The sequence below is a fragment of the Molothrus ater genome, chromosome 24 (genome assembly GCF_012460135.2).
Source record: "Molothrus ater isolate BHLD 08-10-18 breed brown headed cowbird chromosome 24, BPBGC_Mater_1.1, whole genome shotgun sequence".
In the NCBI taxonomy this organism is placed as follows: Eukaryota; Metazoa; Chordata; class Aves; order Passeriformes; family Icteridae; genus Molothrus; species Molothrus ater.
The window spans coordinates 2875741-2895621 of record NC_050501.2 but is presented as its reverse complement, the minus strand read 5'-3'; the positions used below and the strand labels follow the sequence as shown (position 1 = coordinate 2895621).

Genomic DNA, 19881 nt, shown 5'->3' with positions numbered 1-19881 from the left:
TGATGCATCACAGCTCCTGTAACTCGGATTCTGTTATCCAAGAGCCTCACATGACTGTCCACATTCCACTGGCCATCCTGCAGTGCTACTCCTAAATCAAATTAGATTTTTAAATCCCAGTGGCTGCCTTTGAACTACAATCACATAAGCTTGTCCTCAGCATTGATCCCTCACACTTGCTATGCCTAAAGCAGACTTGACAATTTCTGCAGCATAAGCAGCAAGAGATTTGCTCCCTGCAGCCATCCTTTCATTGCTAGTGCAGGAGATCACAGCCACTCCTTTATCTCCAGCACCTGCCAGCATTCCACCACAGCACAGCAGCATCAACACCCCGGGGTGACTGACAAATACCTGCCTGGGGTAAACATAAGGAGTGAAGATGCCTTGGGAACAGAAGATAAAAACCCTCCCGCTGCCCACTACGGCTGGAATAAAAGGTGAAGAACAGACTGGCACCAAAGCTGAGGAATGTGTGCCCTGTGGAGCTGGTGGCCAGCACATGTTGGAGGGTTCTGGAGGGCTCCATCTCCCATGTTTGCCCACCCCATCCTGGCACCTCCTGTGTCCTGACTCTGCTTGTAGGTCAGCCTGATCCAAGTGCAGCTTCCCAGTGAGTTTGGGAGTTCCTCTCCCATAGAGAAGCCTTCTCCTCTGGATGCAGCATAACCCTGTGCTATTTGATGCCTGACTTGTGGACAGCTCCCAGCCCAGCCCAGGAACTGCTGGATGGTCTTTACAGCTTGGTCATTGTCCTTCCATCACACCCCTGCATGCACCAGAGCCAGGTTTTCCCCTGCCCTTGTTGAAGCAGGCAGCAGAGGAGCACTCCAGCCCCCAGCACGCCTGACCCAGGGGACACAGACCATGGGGACAGCTCTCAGCACCATGGCCCTGTCCTGGCAAGAGACAGACCCTTGCTCACAGCACAAAGCCAGGCTGAGTCCTGAAGCCCATGGCCAGAGCAGTGGCTGAGAGGCAGCTGGCCTGGCACGAGGCCAGCAGAGGTGACAGGGACACCTGAGATCTCCCAGCCAGTGACAGCCAAGCTCTCCTTTGCCCAAGTGCACCTAGCAGCCTCTCCCTGAGGCACACAGCAGCTACAGGACAGGGAATGGCTTCTCCGTGTTTCATTCTGCTGATTCCTGCTCTCCACATCAGTTCCTACACCTTTTCCATGGTTTGCCAGGCTGTCATCTCAGGAGCAGCCCGTGGGAGGGCACAGCTCCATGGGACAGGTTTCCTGTGCAGCTCCTGCGCCCCCTTGGCCACAGTCCCAGTTTGCTCCCGCTGCAGGCACTGCTCAGGCAGAGCCTCCCTGCTCTGCTGCTCAACATTGACCCCCCAAACCTTTCCATGAGCTCCTCAGAGTGCTCCCAAGGCTTTCTGTAAAGCTGAGATCAGGCAGCTGTGCCAGCACAAAGATGGCTGTAGCAGGAGCCTTGTGGGCAAATGCATTTCATAATGGTTTTCAGAAGTGCCTTTTTGGAAGGTGTCACATTCCAGACCCAGGATGGTGCAAAATCACTCCGTGAAGGGACCATCCCTTCACTCAGCACATTTGCATTTGTCCTACTTCTATTCCTGTAGACCTAAAAATCATCAAATTCCTCCTCTCTGATATGCAGCACCACCCTTCCCAGGATGCTATACCACAGCATTTCAGCAGAATATGTCAGGACTACACAGAAAATATTTTAAGATCCTACCCTGCGTCAGGAACTCCCCCAAACTCACGTCTGTTCTTATTTCACTTCACCCCAGATCACCTGGACAGTCAAAACAAGAGACAAAATATGAACACGAACAACACTTGTTTTATTTTACAGCTTCTCTGTACATTTTTTTTTTTTAAGTAAGAAAAAATTATACCAAAAAGCAAAACTTCAGGCTGTTATGCCTGCAATGAGCACTGACCAGCTGGTGCTGCCTACAGCTGGCACAGCCCAGCAGCCAGGCTGAGCTCTGTCTCACCCCTGATATTTATTTACCACGAGACTTCAAAAACCAGTAACTGAGAGCAAAAAGCTGCAGCCAAGCAGTGGCTGGATGTGCTGAATTCCAGAATCTTGGAGCACCTGAACAGGGGGGTTGGTGATTGCCACAAGCTGTGAGCACCCAGAGACTCTTGCAGGAAGTGTTGCAGATCCTGACAACCACCAAGGACACCAAGATGGGCGGTGGTGTCCTGTCCCCAAGCTCCAGGACAGCAGCAGGACAGGTCCATGCTCTCTCCAGGACAGGGCCTCTTGTCACTGCTCTAGCTGGTGCAAGGTGATATCAGGTGGCTTCCTGGCGGCTCCTCACAGCAGCCACCCTGCACAGTGCCAGCAGCTGCAGAGGTTTTTCTCTATGTGTGTCTTAGGGAGCTTGTAAAGTCATTCCCCTCACTAGAAACAATCAGGGAAGATTTCTAACCTGACAAGATTGGTGGATTTCTCTGGCCCCACTGTCTTGGGTAAATGGAATTTGTCACAGCTGGACCACACCTGTGACATGTGACGGTTGTGACAGTCCTGCACACTTCTTACAGGGATAACAAACATGGGACTCAGGCTGTGGAGTCCAGCCTGCTCCTCTCTCCTCCCCACAGAAGTGTTTAGTGGGAATGCCTGGGAAAGCAGCAACAACCCCAGCTGCTGCTGACTGAGGCAGGAGATGTCTCTGCCCACACAAACTTCCCAAAGCAGGAGTGTGACTTCCTCCAAGCCTGTGACCAAAAGTCCCAGGGCAGCACAGGGCTGGATCTCCTCTGCCCTGGAGAGCCAGGAGAGCAGGAGCAGGGTCCTGTGCTTTTATACCAGGGAGAGGCCATGCTTCAGTGAAACATCTCTGAGGGGACACACAGATCCTGCCTGTACCTCTTTGTGCTGGTGTTCACAGGGGTCCCAGGACGAGGGAAGAGATGAGATGAGAATCTTGACTCCATGTTTCAGAAGGCTGATTTATTATGTTATGATATATATTATATTAAAAGAAAATTATATATTAAAACTATACTGAAAGAATAGAAGAAAGGATCAGAAGGCTAGAAAGGAAAGGAAAGAACGATAATAAAATCTTGTGACTGACCAGAGTCTGAGACAGTTGGGCTGTGATTGGTCATTAATTAGAAACAACCACATGAGACCAGTCCCAGATGCCCCTGTTGCATTCCACAGCAGCAGATAACCATTGGTTACATTTCATTTCTGACGCCTCTCAGCTTCTCAGGAGAAAAGATCCTAAGGAAAGGATTTTTCATAAAATGTGTCTGTGACACCTCTTGTCCTATTCAGAGGTTTCTGAATGTGCCAAGCAGTCAGATCCCAGTGCAAAACCTTCCCACTTGGTTCTCTTGAGCAGTTCTCAGCCTGGCTGGAGAACACAGTCATGTCCTGCCTCCAGCCATGCACTGGAGTTGTGTGTTCAGGTCACAGCATCTCCACTGCACAAATCTCCCCAGAAAGGGCATTGCCACTGCTCACATTGTCCAGTCAGTGATCCCCTGCTGCTCAGGAGGAACCAGCAGCCCAGAGCCATTCCTGCAGTGCCAAGCCTTCCCACAGCCACGTGCAAAGGGACACACCTCCACCAGGAGAGGCAAAGAGAGTCCTCCAAAAGCTGCAGGCGGGAACAGGCAGCTGTGCCAGCACAAAGATGGCTGTAGCAGGAGCCTTGTGGGCAAATGCATTTCATAATGGTTTTCAGAAGTGCCTTTTTGGAAGATGTCAGCCTGGCTGTCCCCAGCCCAGCCTCTGAGGAAAGCTGGTCTGCCAGGGTTATCACTGGCTGCATTTGAACCAGCACCTGGGGGGATATCCCTGCTCAGGGGGTGACAGTTGGGTCCTGTGCTCATCCTGTAGGAACACAGAATGTCCCGTGCTTCTGCAAATAAAAGGACATTAGAGCACCCAGCCCAGTGAGTCACAGAAAACTACAGCAAGCTCAAAGGGAGCACACTTTGAGAGGAGGTCCTTGCTGCAGGGCCTGGCTTGGGCAGCTCTCCAGGCACAGCCTCCAGCTGGGCTTTGCCTGGAGCAGGAGCCTCCCTGCCTTTAGCAATGTGAATATATTCATTTCTGGCTGGGCAGATCCCACAGCAGCCACTCTGCCTGCTGCAGCCAGAGGCCATACTTTCCACCCACTGGGAAAACACTTATTTTTGCTAATAAGCAATTAATAAAGAGAAAAAGGAGAGCAGCAGCCCCAGCAGGAATTTCCTCTGGGGCTGGAGTGGGTCTCTCCAGGGCTGCTCTCGAGCTGTGAGCCGGGGATGAGGGGCTGGGAAGCAGCTGCCCCGCATGCCAAACCCCCACAGCACCAGGCACAGGGGCCATGGCACCATTCCCACACTGCACAAGGAAGATGAGGGCAATTACATACTTAAATCATGAATCCCCAAGCATTTTAATGCACTCAAGGGGCCTCAGGACATCAAATCTGATCAGGGACACTTGCTGCCCCACAGGGGTGCAAGGAGCCAGGAAATCCCCAGACTGGAAGTTCCCAAAGCAAAAGGCAGGCAGAGCTGCAGGATCCCAGCCAAGGCAGCCAGGGCACAGATTTCACAGAATTTCAGTGTGAAGACCTCCCTTGAAGGCTCTGAGAGGTTTGATGTAGGAGGGAGATCAGTGATAGGACTCAGATGTGGGAGGCAATGACAGCAGCACTGGCAGACAGATAACGAGGCAGATCCTCAGAGCAGACAATGCTCAGGTGGAAGAGCTGGCACGTGGATGTGGGTGGTTTCACAGAGGGGATGATGGGAGTTCTCAAGGCTGTTTATTGTTTCTTATCTATGAAATTCTTTCTCTGACCTGCTGGGGTCTGTCTGGGAGGTCGGGCTGAGGCACACTGGTGTTATCTTTTATACTGAAAACTGTGGACATTATTTACAATAACTTCTCAATACTTATCACCTATGTTAAACAGTGAGCTTCTACTCTAAAATAATCTAAAAGTGCCAGCATCACTTAGAACATGGAGGCCAAGAAGAAGGAAAAGGGACAAAGCACGCCCAAATTCTTCTATCTTGGGACCCCGAGCCTCCATTCTAAAAACTTCAAAAAATCTATTTTATCACTCTGTGACAAACTACTATTATTCTACTTAAACTCTCTTGACTTGTAATTCTTCATATAAAGGTGGTAATTTGCTCCATGGGTCAGAATCAAAGGCACAGGTGTGTCCTGGGCTCTCTCTGAGCCCCCAGGCAGGGGCTGGAGCCATCCAGGACAGCCAGAGGGATGTCCTGGCTTCTGACACGGGACCACACCTGAGCAGGGCCAGTGACACCCAGCTCCAAAAGCTCTTTTCCAGTAAAGGGAGGCCATGGAGGAAGGGTGCAGGCTGTGTGCCAAGGCAGGGCAAGCCCTGGAAAGCAGATGTGGTCCCATTCCCACCCTGCATCACAGCCTGTGCCCTAGAATGCCATGGCCTTGTTTTTGCTGCTTTATGCATTTGTCCTAAAAATGCACAACACACTCCAAATCTCCAAAGCCTTCCTCATCCAGGAGAGCCCCAGAGCTCCTGTACCCCATACAATCCCAGAATGGTTTGGGTTGGAAAGGACCTTAAAGCTCATCTCATTCCACCCTTTTCCATGGGCAGGGACACCTCCCACTGTCCCAGGTGGCTCCAAGCCCTGCCCAGCCTGGCCTTGGGCACTGCCAGGGATCCAGGAGCAGCCCCAGCTGCTCTGGGCACCCTGTGCCAGGGCCTGCCCACCCTCACAGAGAAAATTTTCTCTCCAATATCCCATCTAACCCTGCCCTCCAGCAGTGGGAAGCCATTCCCCCTTGTCCAAAGTCCCTCTCAGCTCTCCTGGAGCCCCTTTAGGCCCTGGAAGGGGCCCTAAGGTCTCTCTGGAGCCTTCTCCAGGCTGAACAGCCCCAGCTCTTCCAGCCCATCTCCACAGCACCGGTGCTGCAGCCCTCAGAGCATCTCTGTGGCCTCCTCTGTGCTCCCTCCTCACCCAGCCCAGCCCACTCTGCAGACACACAGTCCCTGAGGATGGGTAGAGGGGTCTCTAATAACCCCTGCCAAAACCTGAGGTGTGTAAAACTCTGGGGAGGTCATGACCAAAGAGATTTTATTACTTTTCATGTTTTGTAAGACTCTGTAGGAAATCCAGTTCATCATAAAGCAAAAAGAAGCTGCACAGAGAGAAAATACAGGAAAAAACATCAGAAGTCAGAAGTGGAAACAGTGAAGTCTAAGGCAGAAACCAAGCAGTAATATGTGGAGCACTGGGAGTGATCACAGGGCACATATTTAAATTAGATTACAACTGACAGTTCATGACATTATCAACACAAAAATAATCATTGTCACCTGCTGTCCTTTAGTTTAATTTAATATTTACATCAGTTGCAGGTGGCTCCGGTTCCTCCAAGCCCCCCATGCCAAAGGAAACTTTCACTCATTTTCCTGGTACACCCCCAGGTCACAATGGGACAAGAAGCTGATTTGTAGTGATCCTGGCTGGATGTGCTTTCCAGGCACATCTTCCAGCCAAAACTCATCAGCACTGACACAACCAGCTCCCAGTGACCCAGGCTGCCAGCAGTGCTGGCTCCTGCAGAGTCTGACCAGAGGAGTTCAGAGCAGCAGAGCTCAGGAGAAAGGATTGGTAACAAATTTATACTGCAGAGTTGTCCAATTCCATTCCAAAGCTCCTCTTGGATGAAGGGCAGGCCCAAGAATGCAAAAATCCCCAAATTTCACCAAGGCTGCTGCAGTTGTCTGGAAACTTTTGTTTCTGGAGCTGGAGGTCCCAGTTTCCCAGCACTGTCCCTGTCTCTGTGATGTCCCCACCCCAGGCTACATCTGCCACCTCAGCTGACAGCACCAACATTTGCAAGCTATTTTCCAATTCTGTCCACTGCCAAATTTTTCTGATTTCCTTATAAAGATAAAATTCAAATATTGGCCTTCAGTTGTTTTCTCTTTACAAACGAAAATAGTGAGTCAATGAGTGTTTTGCTAAGGGACAGCTCAGCCTGCATTTCTTTAAGTACATCTCTAATGCACCTGCCCTCATCCAAGGGCATTTCAGGCAGCCAAAATATGTATTTAAAAAATCTGACTTTTAATGTGAACTCCAGCAGGTGGCAATAAAATCACCTGTAAAGAGCTGCTTGTTAATTTTTAAAACATGAGAACTGCACATCATGAAGAATTTTGTCTATGACTGATCAAGTTAAATTGTTGGGGGCAAAACAAAAGTAAAACACCGAGAATGTAACTCTGTTCTAGCTCTCCTGGACTCCCTTTAGGCACTGGAAGGGGGTCTGAGGTCTCCCCCAAACCTTCTCCAGGTGAACACCCCCAGCTCTCCCAGCCTGGCTCCAGAACAGAGGGGATCCAGCCCTCAGAGCATCTCAGTCCAGCAGCTCCTTGTCCTCCTTGTGCTGGGACCTCACAGAGGGGGATGCAGCACTGCAGCTGGGGTCTCACACAAATACAACTCACACATGAGACTCACTTCCAATTCCCAGGTGCCTTTGGAAAAAGCAGGAATTCACACAATCAAACACAAAGGAGTTTATTCCTGTTCTGGTGGACTTGCAGGGCTGGGCATGGCTCCTCATCTGCAGCCAATGATTCCTTCAGGCCAGTCCTAGTTGAAAAATGTCTCTTCTCTCCCCATGAAAGTGATTTGCTTGGTTATTCACAGGATAAACTTTTTCCATAATAGGAGACATTCACTGAATTTTGATTGAATGCAACATCACACCACCCTGTTCCCAGGGAGCGAGCTGCCTGCCAGCAGGCCACACCAGGGCCTGTGCCCAGGGCCTGCACACACAATGTGCCAAAATGAGACATTTGAGAAGGTTTTGTTTGTCTGAGGAGGGTTAGAGCTGAATCAAACATCAAAACTTTTGGATTTTAAGTTGCCAAACATGTTTGGTTTTGGATGGTTTAAGTTGCCAAACATATTTGTTATAGGATTAACTCTAATTGTGTTTTCATGGCCAAGTCTCCAAAATAACCTCGTGCCAGCTTCTTAATTTACACTTCTGTAGTAGCTGTTGTCAGGAAACTACATTCCTCCTATTCAGCAAGATTAGTACAATGCTGCATGTAAAAGGATTAAGCATAGGAAAAACCAGTGTCTTTCTGAGGGATTCTGGTAATGTCTGCCCAGCTGAACTGAAAAACAGAACCAAACTGATCTCCATGACATGCCAGAACACTGCTATAGAAAAAAAAAAAAGGGATTTTGAAGTCAATACACACATGCACACAAATTTTCACCTCTTGAAACCAGATCTGCATGGGCACACAGGCTACCTTCCATCCTCCCTGGAAAGAACCAAATGGAGGAATATTAAAACCACACCACTGGGTGCATTCTACTCTCTTCTCAGTCCTCCTTTGAATCAAAAACCAGCAAGCCAGGATGAAGCCAAACTCTTGGTATTCATGTAAGCACAAGGTAGTTCACCTTCACGTGGCTGAAGTTTCCTCACAGGACTTGGCACTTCACAGGAACAAAAGCCCAAGATCACAACTTCCCATTTGTTTCACCATCATCTCCCAAACCAACATTCAGAATTAATTTTGCTTCATGAGAAATTTCTTTGATTTTGCTTACAATGCTTTTCTGTCTGATCTTAAGCATCAGGATACTCCAAGAAAATACTCAAAACAGAGAAACTACTAGTGAAGGTCTTGTGTGGACACAGCAGCTTCAAATAAGGTTTTTATTCAAAGGAAGCAGTTGTGAGTTTCTCTTCTCCTCCCTGCATGATCCAAAGAATGCATCAGAAGGATGTACCTAACACATGGGAACTTGCACCCTTGGAAATCAGCCACAAAGCAAAGACTTCAAAAGATGTTTATTAGGAAAACCAGACATTACAAGAGGGCCAAACAGATTGTACAAGACACGTGCAGCTTCTGGTACAATGCAGAGAACAAGAAAAGTCTGCAAATACAGGTAACACACCCACCTGAACTGCTACCAGGGGCACATCAATGCTCAGGTCACTTGCCATGAAAGGCAGACACTGGGGTCCTTCAGGTAGCCAGCCAATCCTGGGATATTTCACATTTCCTGCAGAAGTACAGATTGTACACAGAGCTTTAATGGCACTTAAAACAAAATTACTGCACAGGAATTCCTACATCCAAGTTGGGGCATTAATCTACTGAATCTCATAAAATTTTATTTCTTTGTTTTCATTCAAGGTCATCAAGATTTCATGTTCTTATAGTGCATTTTTCCTCACAGATAATAAAACCTTGCTGTCTATACATGATTCTGCCTAGCAAAGCATATCTGAGACTGTTTGCTTTGCTAGCTAAGGAAGAGATCCAGATTTAATTACCTGTCAAAACAAGGTAATTCAGATGTATTGACTGGCAAGTCCCTTATAACCCACATCAGAGAAGTGAGATATATATTAGTTAATGCTTTTATTAGGCTTTAGAACAAACATGTCCTAAACTTGATCAAACCCAGGAATTCTTGTCTTTAAAGCACAGCTAACAGCAACCAGTAATCCTCCATCACAGTGGAGAGCAAAATTCACTGAGCTCAGCAGAGAAAAATGAGCATGAGCAGCTCAACAGCTTCTAGCAACAAGTGTGACATTAACAATAATTCTCAATCAGGAAAATTAATAGGAAAAATATCTCACAGAACAGATTGGTGAATTTACATTTGTGTCTGTATCTTAAAGGACAAATAAATACTACAAGAATGGTTAAAAATCTAATTCTCAAATTAATCTCTTCCCCTCCCCATATAATATATAATAAATGCTCTGTTTCTTGCCATTTTGCAATGGCTTTAGCAGCTGTCTGATTTCCAAGATCACAACTTCCCATTAGTTTCACCATCATCTCCCAAATCAACATTCAGAATTAATTTTTCTTCATGAGAAATTTCTTTGATTGTGCTTACAATGGTTTTCTGTCTGATCTTAAGCATCAGGACAGTCCAAGAAAATACATCCAACATCTGTCTATAAACTTTAAGGATTGTATCAGAAAAAACCCAAAACACATTAACTATCCAGAGCTTGTCAACCCCTTTGTTCCCAGCTCTAAACTTACCTTCTCTGTTGCAACACAGCTATTGGATATGCTATAAATAAAGACAAACATTTCAATCAACACTGAAATTAATAAATGGAGGAAATCACAGCTGAGAAACACAGCACCTAAGCCCTCCTCAGCCCCATCAGACCAGGGGATCAGATAGGAGTACCTGCCACCAGAGTGCACACTTCCAGTCCATGCTTTAGCGCCCAGCACAGTGTCTATCCTTCATCATCTAAAAACAGACCAGAAAGAATGGAATTTCAAAGAGGAGAAAGTTATTAAAACAAAGAGCACAGATCCTGCAATCCTACCCCATGGAAAAGAGGGAGCTGGCATTCAGCAGATACAAAAGCAGCAAATATGAATAAAATAGAATTCACAGTCTCAGGAAAGGCTCTTTGTGGTGAATAATTTGAGAGTGCTAGGTAGTAATATCTATATGCAAATAGTTAATCAACTCTCACACACACTGTTTACAGAACTGCAGTGAGCATGAGCAGGTGTTACACCATCCTCCTGCCTCTCTGTAAAGCCAAAGGTAAATGAAGCAAAGTCACCTATTTCACATGCCACCAAATATCTCAAGTTACTGAGGCAGGCTTGGAAAGATCCTTATTGGGGTTTTTTTGCAAAATAAGCTACAACTCATTGCATGAATTATCTGCAAGCTAAAACTTAAATCTGGAAACAAGAATGCAGGTGATGTTCACCTGAGCCTCTGCTTCAGCTCACTAAAGGAAATGTGACATACTGCCAGAGCTGATTTCAGCTGGCTTTACACTTCAGTTTCTGAATACCAGTTTGGAGGTTTGGTCCATGGTAAGTAATGAACATCCACGTTTCTTGACTTTAGTGGTAAGGCTTTCTTCTTCTTAATTCTGTTCATCCTGCTATATTTTAGATGCTTCTCTTAAGCATGCAGAATAAAAAGAAATCCCAGCTATTGTGGAACAGATCATCATCTTTTCCAAACTAGCCATTAAGAGAGAGAAGCTGTTCAGAGATAGATCAACCTGAACATTCTGCAGATGAAATAAAATGCAACAGTCATTTCACTAACATCTGCTCAGGCAATTCCTAACATTGTGCAGCAGTGACATTAACTGGTGTTTGCTTACTCTTTTTTTAAGAAAAGGCAAGGATTTAAAGTCCTGAATGACTCTGATGTGCTCACGTGAATGATGAATAAGCAGGCTGCAAGATTTTGTGTTGCTTATGCAAGTGTAAGAGATGATACCTGTCAAAGTGTCACCAGCAAGGTGCTGCTGCAGGAGACAGTGCACAACCACCCTCCCCAAGAGCATTTCCTAAGACTAACAGCCAAAAGCCATGAATACAAACCAGCCAATTCTAGAGAAACTAGAGATGTTAAGATTCAAGAAATGGGATCATCCTATTTCTCTAAAAAATGAATGAAGCCTGAAGAGATCAAGAGGCATAAGCTAAGCCAGGCTGACGATCCAGCCCAGGCCAGAGACCAGAGACCAAAGAACCCAGAGGAAAATCACTCTCCTCAAATGAATGCAACCAACAAGTAACTGTTCCAAGAAGCTGTGAAGGTTGATGGGGTCCTGCCATCAGGGTGTGGATATAAAGCTCTAAAGCTCACTCAAACCAAGCTGACTCCTGCACCTTGGGTCACGAGATGTACAATTTGTATCAGAAAGGGCTCAGACAACAAAGCAAAACCACAAAGCCAAAAAGGGCTTGATCTCATCCCTCCTGTTATCTCTGGTAATGCTCTGGAAGATGGAAACTCTTCCAACTCAGCAGTGCCAGGAAGGCAGAGATGGGAACACCTCAATGGAATGGGAAAGTTTTCAGAGTCGGTGAAGCAGAATCACCTCTAACAACAGCTCAAACATCACCTCAGACATTACCCTGCACTCTGAGTGAGGTCAGGAGGTCCTATTCATGGACAAAACCTACCAAAATCAACAAAAGGACCGAAAATATTTTACTTATTGTAAATGTAAGCCAGGTAGGAGGCTGGAAGACCAAGCCTTGAAAAGCCATCATGAAAAGGGGAAAAGGTCCAAGCCCAAAGAGAAAGGGTCACACATGAAGTGGAAACACAGACAAGCACAGACCTCCAAGGCAAAACATAGAAAAGCTGAAAAGCTGCAGGCAAAGCTTCACTTTTTGTTTGGATTTTGGCAAGACCAGGAACTTCCCTAAGAGCAACTGGAAAGGATGCAGGTGTATGGGGCCTGACACCTTTGTGACCAAAGAGAGAGAGGCTGCAGGCATAGGTAAAGCACAAAGACAGCAAGGGCTGAGCAAGGAAAAGCTGCACCAAAGCCTTACCTGTCCCCAGCTCCCAGGAGCTGCCCTCCTCCAGCCAGGCCATGCAGCTCTGTGCTGCTCTTCACCAGGTGTCAATGCACAAAACACCAGAACTGCTTGGTTCAATTCTTCTCCCAACCCAAATCACACGTGGAAAAAGCAGGCACTGAGCTCCACTGCTGAGAACACAATTGACTTTTTATCCTCCTCTGCCTCTCTTGTTGTGTCAGTCTCACAAATATTCCACCTGAGCCTTGCAAAGCAGCAGGTACCTGAGAAGGCACTGAGTCAGGTCACACCCAAAAAGATGTTTTCAGACAAATATAATGAGCAGTTACACAAACACTTCTCTAGCTCACCTCTACTAAAAGCTCATTAAAACCAAGCTTCCTAATCACTTCAATTTAAAATATAGAAAACCAGGAAGGTGTGAAGTATGTGTTTCTTTTTTTTTTCCTTCTTAAATGTTTGCAAGGAGTTCTAAACTGTGAGGTAAACGTGAGCCAAACCTTCTGACCATGCTGACTACTGGTGCATGAAGAACCATAAGAGACTGAGTGGGACAAAGCCTAAGTCCAGGAGATGTAGAAAACACCTAGAAAAGGAAAAATATTCTAAAAATGTAACAAATATTGAAAAGAAGCTAGAGAGTCATATAATCTTCTGTCCAACTTCTCTACTTGCCAGTTATTTCTTTTTTTTTTTTAATTGTTCCCCCAATGTAAGGTTGCAAAGGGGCACTGAGAAGCCATCTACTGGTATGCCCAAATTCCTTCAGTCCACATTCAGCTGAAATTTCTAAGAAGCAATTATAAATACTTCAAAACCAAGTTTTGCCTGAGCAGTTCAATACAAAAACCACTGGGCTAAACATAAACTTGATTTAAGTAGTGGAGCATATCTTGATTATTCCAGGTATTATTCTACCAAGTTTAAGAGCATGGTACCCAACCCAAAAACCCAGGATGTGATTGATACTTGTGCTCTAGTAATTCCTTTCCACATTTCCTGCCCTGCCAGACATCAGCCAGCAGCTGCAGCAGTCAGGCAGTGAAGAGCAGCACTGCCCTGCAGGCTACACCCAGAGCACTGCCACAGGCCAAGAGTCACCTACAGGCAAATAGCAATTTTGCTAGATTTTTGTAAATTTAAAAGTATATCCAGGCTCCAGCTGATTTCAAACTGTGCCACAGCTTTAGTATCCTAGTGTGTGTGCAGAGGCTACAATGCCAGATGGCATAAATGAAGTCCTGAAATCATTTCAGGAAAGCCAGCAATCAAACTTCTCCACACATACAAGGAGAGGTAACTTACCAACTCAATTCATGTGGCATCATGAATATTCTTCAGGGATTATGAGATGAGAATGGAAGCTAAAACATTATTAGTAGATAAAGGAGTCCAGGCACTTGTGTACTAAGATATAAAAATGAGTTTTAACTTCTTCAGAGCCTGATTTCTGATTGCTGTTAATAACTACAGTTTCTAAAATAGCTTATTTAGACAACTAATAGAAAAAAAAAAAAGTGTGCATTTCCACAGCCATAGGCTTTTCCTTCTCCTTTCATTCTGCCAGCAGCCATCTTCTTACAGCAGCATTGAGACACCTGCACTGGCTGAACTGTTTTAATGACAGGACTGAACTCAAGAGTGTAACAAGCAAATGAACATCTAATCACACTTACATCTCAATTTTCATCAAGCAATCCTATCTCTGTAAGTAACTGCAATCATTCTCAGGCTCTTGGTATTAAAGTCTGATTGTGGGGTTTTTTCTCACTAAAGGTTTTGTGGTCTCAGTTTGGAACAGAGAAGAATTTTTTGCTAACACCAGCAGAGGCTCTGTGCATCCCAAAGGAGTCTGTCTTTGCTTGAGATGCACCTGGCTGTGCCAATCCCACACTTCCTCCTGGAAGCCTTCTCACATATTTATACACTGCACTTCCTCCATGCCCAGGGTTTAATCAATTCAGGCATCATTACCTAATTTTCACCTACCACCACAGTACATGACAATAGAGAATCAATGTGAATTATGTACCCCATGTTTCTGTTACATCAAGAGCAAAGTTCACAGTCTCTATGGCCAGATCCAGCTCTGTATCTGAAAAACACGCATTTTTAAATTAATAAAAAGTTACACCAAACATCCTTGTGGTCTATCCTGGATTAATTAACTTATTACTAGAGGCTTTGTAAGAAATACACAATGGTTAAAAAGATGCAAAACACACAACTACTTTGCATTTCAAGCTCAAACTGAAACAGCCACAGAAGACAGCACAGACATTATTTAGTGTTAATACTTCCTGCTCCTCTCCTGGTTACCCAGCCTACAAGCAAGTTGCTACTTTGGATTTGGATTTCATGCATTAGTGACAAAGATTGCCTCTGCTGATGGCTTTCCTAAATGTCTGATGTCTCCTCTTTTTCCCAAGGTCAATCATTCTGTAGAAATATCGAGCAGAAAACTTTCTGAGCTAATTCACTTGCAGCCTTTGTTCACATAAAAGGAACACTGAAAATAGCCTGTCTCAGTAGGAACTGCTCAGAAGATCATATCTGCACACCTGGGCTTTCAGTTGCACTTGACAGTTCAAACAAGACAAGTCTACCAAAAACCAGACCAGTTTTCTTCAGAATGCCAAAAAAACTCTACCCTGCAGAAATAATCTTCATGGAAAGTCAGGATATCACACCTGAACCCAAGAACTCAAATATATGGCCTTTGGATCATGAGAGAACAGAAAACAGAGAATCAGTATAAAAAGTTCAATCAAGTGAAAATGACTGAAGTGAAAGGAAAAAACCATTTCAAGTGTTGCCTCTGAGAAGAAGGATGATTATTCCCACCACAAACTGGACTCTAAACCATTCTGCTAGAGTCTAGACTTTGCTGTAACAGAAGAGCACTGCTTTTCATGTATTCCTGAAATGCACATTTCCATTCCTACTTATTCCTCATTCAAAGAAGGGGTGGAGCTAATCACAGCAATTAAGAGTGAGCAACCACAGGAGTGCTCTTCCCTACGTGTAAACAAACCCTCTGCCCATCCCACACTGCACACATCTGATACCAGAATAATCACAAAGACCTACTCACAGAGTTGCACATCTGTATCTCATTTCAGCAACTTCTACTGATACATCCACACATTTGATGTTCTTCAGCTGCTTCTATTTTAAACCTCAGCCTAGCTGCTAAAAGGATTTTTCAAGCTATTTACAAAGAAAGAAAAAAGATGACCTACATTGGTGGAAATACCTCTCTGGCCACACAGCCTCCCACAGTGAGGAAGGTGCAGCCTTCACTGCACAGACCCCACTTTGGCCAGTGAAATAGATTTAATTTGTGACCTTTAGATTTTACATGCTACACTGCAAACCCTTCTGAACCCACTCCTAAGGCACATAAAAGAAAACATCTATTTGACATGAGAGAAAAAGCTAAAACTTTATAACCAAGAGTCAGTCAAGCAAAAAAGGAGAGGGAAAAAAGCACATTTATTTTCTGTGAACTGCCATGAAAGAAACATAGAGAGGATTTAATGTTTACCAGAACATTGAAGAAAATGTGTTCTAATGCTTCACAAACATGATGAATTATGAATGTGAATGTTTTTTGTATAAAATGATTTTATGAGCAAATTAGCTCCTAAGTGCATGCCTACAGTTCTCTGCAACATCTATCATCTAAAAATGCTGACAAAATTAGTAACTCAAGTTCTCATACTTCAGGTAGGTAAGGAAAAATATCAAAGAAATTTGAAGAATCCTGCAGTATTTTTACCTTTACATACCACATCAAAAAAAAATCATTTGAAAAACAGCAAGGTCCACTCAAAAAAATCTCAAACCTTGCCACAGAGCTTTGCATCTGCCCCAGCAGCTTGTTGGCTCAACACATCCAAGACACTGCTGGAAATGCTTTTCTTCTTTCTCTCTACATAAGGAGACAGGTACAGGTGAACATCCAACCAACAATGGGAGAAGAAAAGAAAAGCAGAAGTGAGAAGCTACAATGCAACCATTAGGAGTTTAAGCATCCTCATTTCTCAGGAACCTTAAATTCAATGTCTCTGCTCATAATGAGTGGTTTGTCCAGCATGAGAGGAGCAAGAACTGCTTGATGGGCAAGTATCACTTAGGATCTGAATGAGAACCAGCTGAGGAATCCTGCTGGCAAGTTCACCAGGAGAACGGCTACAGACTCACTCTTCAACCTAAAACTGAATTTTGTCTCTGACCTGTGTGCTCAGCTCAGCTACAGACTCACTCTTCAACATAAAACTGAATTTTGTCTCTGACCTGTGTGCTCAGCTCAGTTACAGACTCACTCTTCAACATAAAACTGAATTTTGTCTCTGACCTGTGTGTTCAGCTCAGCTACAGACTCACTCTTCAACCTAAAACTGAATTTTGTCTCTGACCTGTGTGCTCAGCTCAGCAGTGCTCTATCAAAAAACCTACAGACTGCTTATTAGATGTAATGCAATGTATTGGCATCCTGCAAATGTACAGCAGGTTGAAAATCAAAGCTACAGAAACCAAAAATAACATGTATGGCATAAAGACTGGCTAGGTATTCATTAATAGGGTTTTTGTAGTGAACCCCTAAATAACAAATGAAGGAAAACTGGTTGGGAAAAAAAACCAAATTTGCCAGAAATGGTCATGGTTAAGAGTCATCTTTAAAGCTGTGTCCACCAAAAATTTTAAATTGAATCCAGAACTGTTTGCAAACACGAGAATAAAGGTGGCTGCTCAGATTTCTGGAGTAAGCGAAATGGGATAAGCATGACTGTCCTTATTTATGAGCTACTGCTCAGCTATCTGGCTATTACAGGACCTTTTTATGAGCTACACTCCTCCAGTTTTTGACCCTGTAGAACTTGACTCAGAATGCTAGGGTGCTAATATTCTCCTGGCCTAATTTTTAGCACTGTACAAGTTCTCTGGATTCCCAGCAGAGTTCTATGAACCCCTCACCACAGCCCTTTCAACTCTGACCTTCCTCATACTGCATCAAGGACACTTCCAATGTGGGAAGAGAACACCCACTGCAGCATGAACAGATTTGTAAAATACCTGAAAAGTGGCCATACCAGCAAAAACCGAAAGCAAAAAGAATTCACAGTTCTTTTCCTCTTCCTGGAGTGGCACACAGCAAACTTTGGCTAAGAGGCCCCAGAGATCTGATGTCAGACCACAGCCACCCCTGCCAATAACTCATGTTTACTGAAAAATGACCCAGCTGTTCCTAACTGCTGCATTACAGGGGTGTTTCCCAAAGCTGACCAGCACCCACCTACCTGCAAGGCCATTATGCAACTCCTCTGCCCTTCCCAGGGAGAGAAGGAAAAGGTGCCCAGTCCACAGGGTGCTGTGGGCACAGCCATGCTCTTTCCTTGCTTGGGACTTTGGGTTTTTTTGTAAAGGTTGTTGGGTTGGTTTTGGCTTTTTTAAAACAACTGTAACTATTTTTAATCACAGGACTTTTAGCTCATGCAGCATTTCACTTCTCTTTTCCTGCAGCAGTTAAAGCAGCACAGCAGGGAATTCCAGAACAGAAAGAGCATCCATTGCTAAGACAGCTGAATGCTCTCCAGAATTAGATTTCTTTCTATCATGAAATAAATGCTTACACCACATCTCCTCTGAAATTCCAGCTGGGTATGCACCTTCTGCATACCAAATGTGAAATGTCTGAAGGTCTGTCAGAAAGAATAATGTCATGTGAACAGGTGCTGATACAATGGATGCTCATTCCTCGAAATTAAAATGTAAATACAATCACCTCTCACAGGCTGCTGTGAAGATAAACTGTGTATCCTACACTTACACAAGCTCTGCAGAAGTTCAACAGGAGAATCCAATGAGAACACTGTACACTCACTGGTGCTAAAGAAGGAAAAAAGTGAAGCTTGTGTCTGAAGCAAGGAGGGCAGAATTGGAATTTGGTCTGCTTTTCATTCTTTTTTTCCTTTTTATTTTTTTGCATTTAATGCAATTTGGCAGCTTACAATCACATAAATACATACTGACATTGTGTTTTAAACTCATGAACTCCACTGATAAGAGACTGATGTTTTATGAAAGGAGCATGTCCCATTCCCTTTATTTCCAGCTATCTATCTCCATTCTGTTGCTTTTTCTCCTGTAAGGACCCTTGCCATCTGCTTCCTCTCCCAGAGACACCACCTGAGCATGTGCAACACATCCTACTACACTCACTGCCAGCAGCTCTATGGGACATGCAGACTGGAAACTCCAGAATGAAGAGATCCTCTTTTTTCTGTTTATGATCTTTCAAGTGAAACAACACTGATGACTTTGTGTGATCATAACTGTTCTTAAGTCGTGGTATGCCGAGTTAAGGTTGATCTGGAATGAAACAAATAACTTCATTTCTGAAAATTCCTTACAAAATACCTGTACTCACCAGGCACATCTCTTCTGCAGTTGGTGTCAGAACTGGCATGCTATTCAGTCCCACGGTAAACAATGACTGCACCTGGAATGCTCCTCTAGCCTAGTAAGCTTTTCCAACTTCTCTGCTCCTTTCCAAGTACTGCATGAACAAGCAGGAAAAGACAAGTCTGCTGGCTGAGGAAAGGTGCAAGATGAGCAGGTGCCATGAAGAATTCAACATGTCCAAGTATTTGATTTGCATACCTGTTCTTCAGCTTTTGCTATTTGTTTGTCTAGAATCAACATATGGCCTCCACAAAAAGAGATGAATATTAAAATCCAGTGGGATTTTTATAACAGGATCAATTACAGCTGTCCCTTGGTACAAAAGCCATTCTCTCTCAATTAGTGCCTTCTAAGCATTATCATGTTCAAAACATAAATGATTCAAACTCATGATATGCCAGTTTTGTTATTTCCAAGGCAAAATTTTATTATTTTCCAGAGATCTACTTGGACACTTTTCTTAACAGCATTCTTAAGCTTTGAAGAAGTGTGCTGCAAATTCTTTGCTTTTCCACAGGTGGGGAAAGAAATCCAACCCATACCTGGATTTAATCAGAGAGGAAAAATTTAAATGTTCAAAATGTTTGATGCTTCCAGCACTCCTAAAAGAGCATCCACCTTTCTTCTGAAGAGCAAGTCATCTTTATTTTCAAATTAATTTCAAAAACCTATACCATGCTTCTCTTGAACATGGAGACAAATTTAACCTCAACTTTTACCTTCCACACTTGCAACCTCTCCACGGTAATGGCAGATTTTGAAAGCTATTCCAGTGCTCAGGTCTGTGGAGCTCAAATCCTCCCTCCTCCCACACCAACCCTTTCACCTTACTGAAGGAAATGAGAAAGAAAGTTTTCTTACCTATAACTCCAAGGTTAATGTCCCCTGCGAACCCCACCTAGCAAGTCGACATCATGACATGTCAGGTCAGCCTCAACCACGCTTCCCTGATAGTCAGGTAAAAGGAAGGAGTTAAAATACAAAATTGACACTTGCAGATTTCTGGACATCAGAAAATATATTCTGAACTGTCTTTCAGAGCTTCTGGTAACCTCCAAGTTGTTAAAACAACATTTCTTC

General features: G+C 44.5%; 1 long non-coding RNA gene across 1 annotated transcript; it reads right to left on the bottom strand.

Moving 5' to 3' along the window:
• Positions 1-1797: 1797 nt before the first annotated feature.
• On the bottom strand, positions 1798-18760 carry LOC118695423 (uncharacterized). Its single transcript, XR_004981527.2, has 2 exons — positions 12346-18760; positions 1798-10270 (listed from the first exon to the last, which is right to left on the bottom strand). It is a non-coding gene; the product is annotated as an uncharacterized LOC118695423 (long non-coding RNA).
• Positions 18761-19881: the final 1121 nt, after the last annotated feature.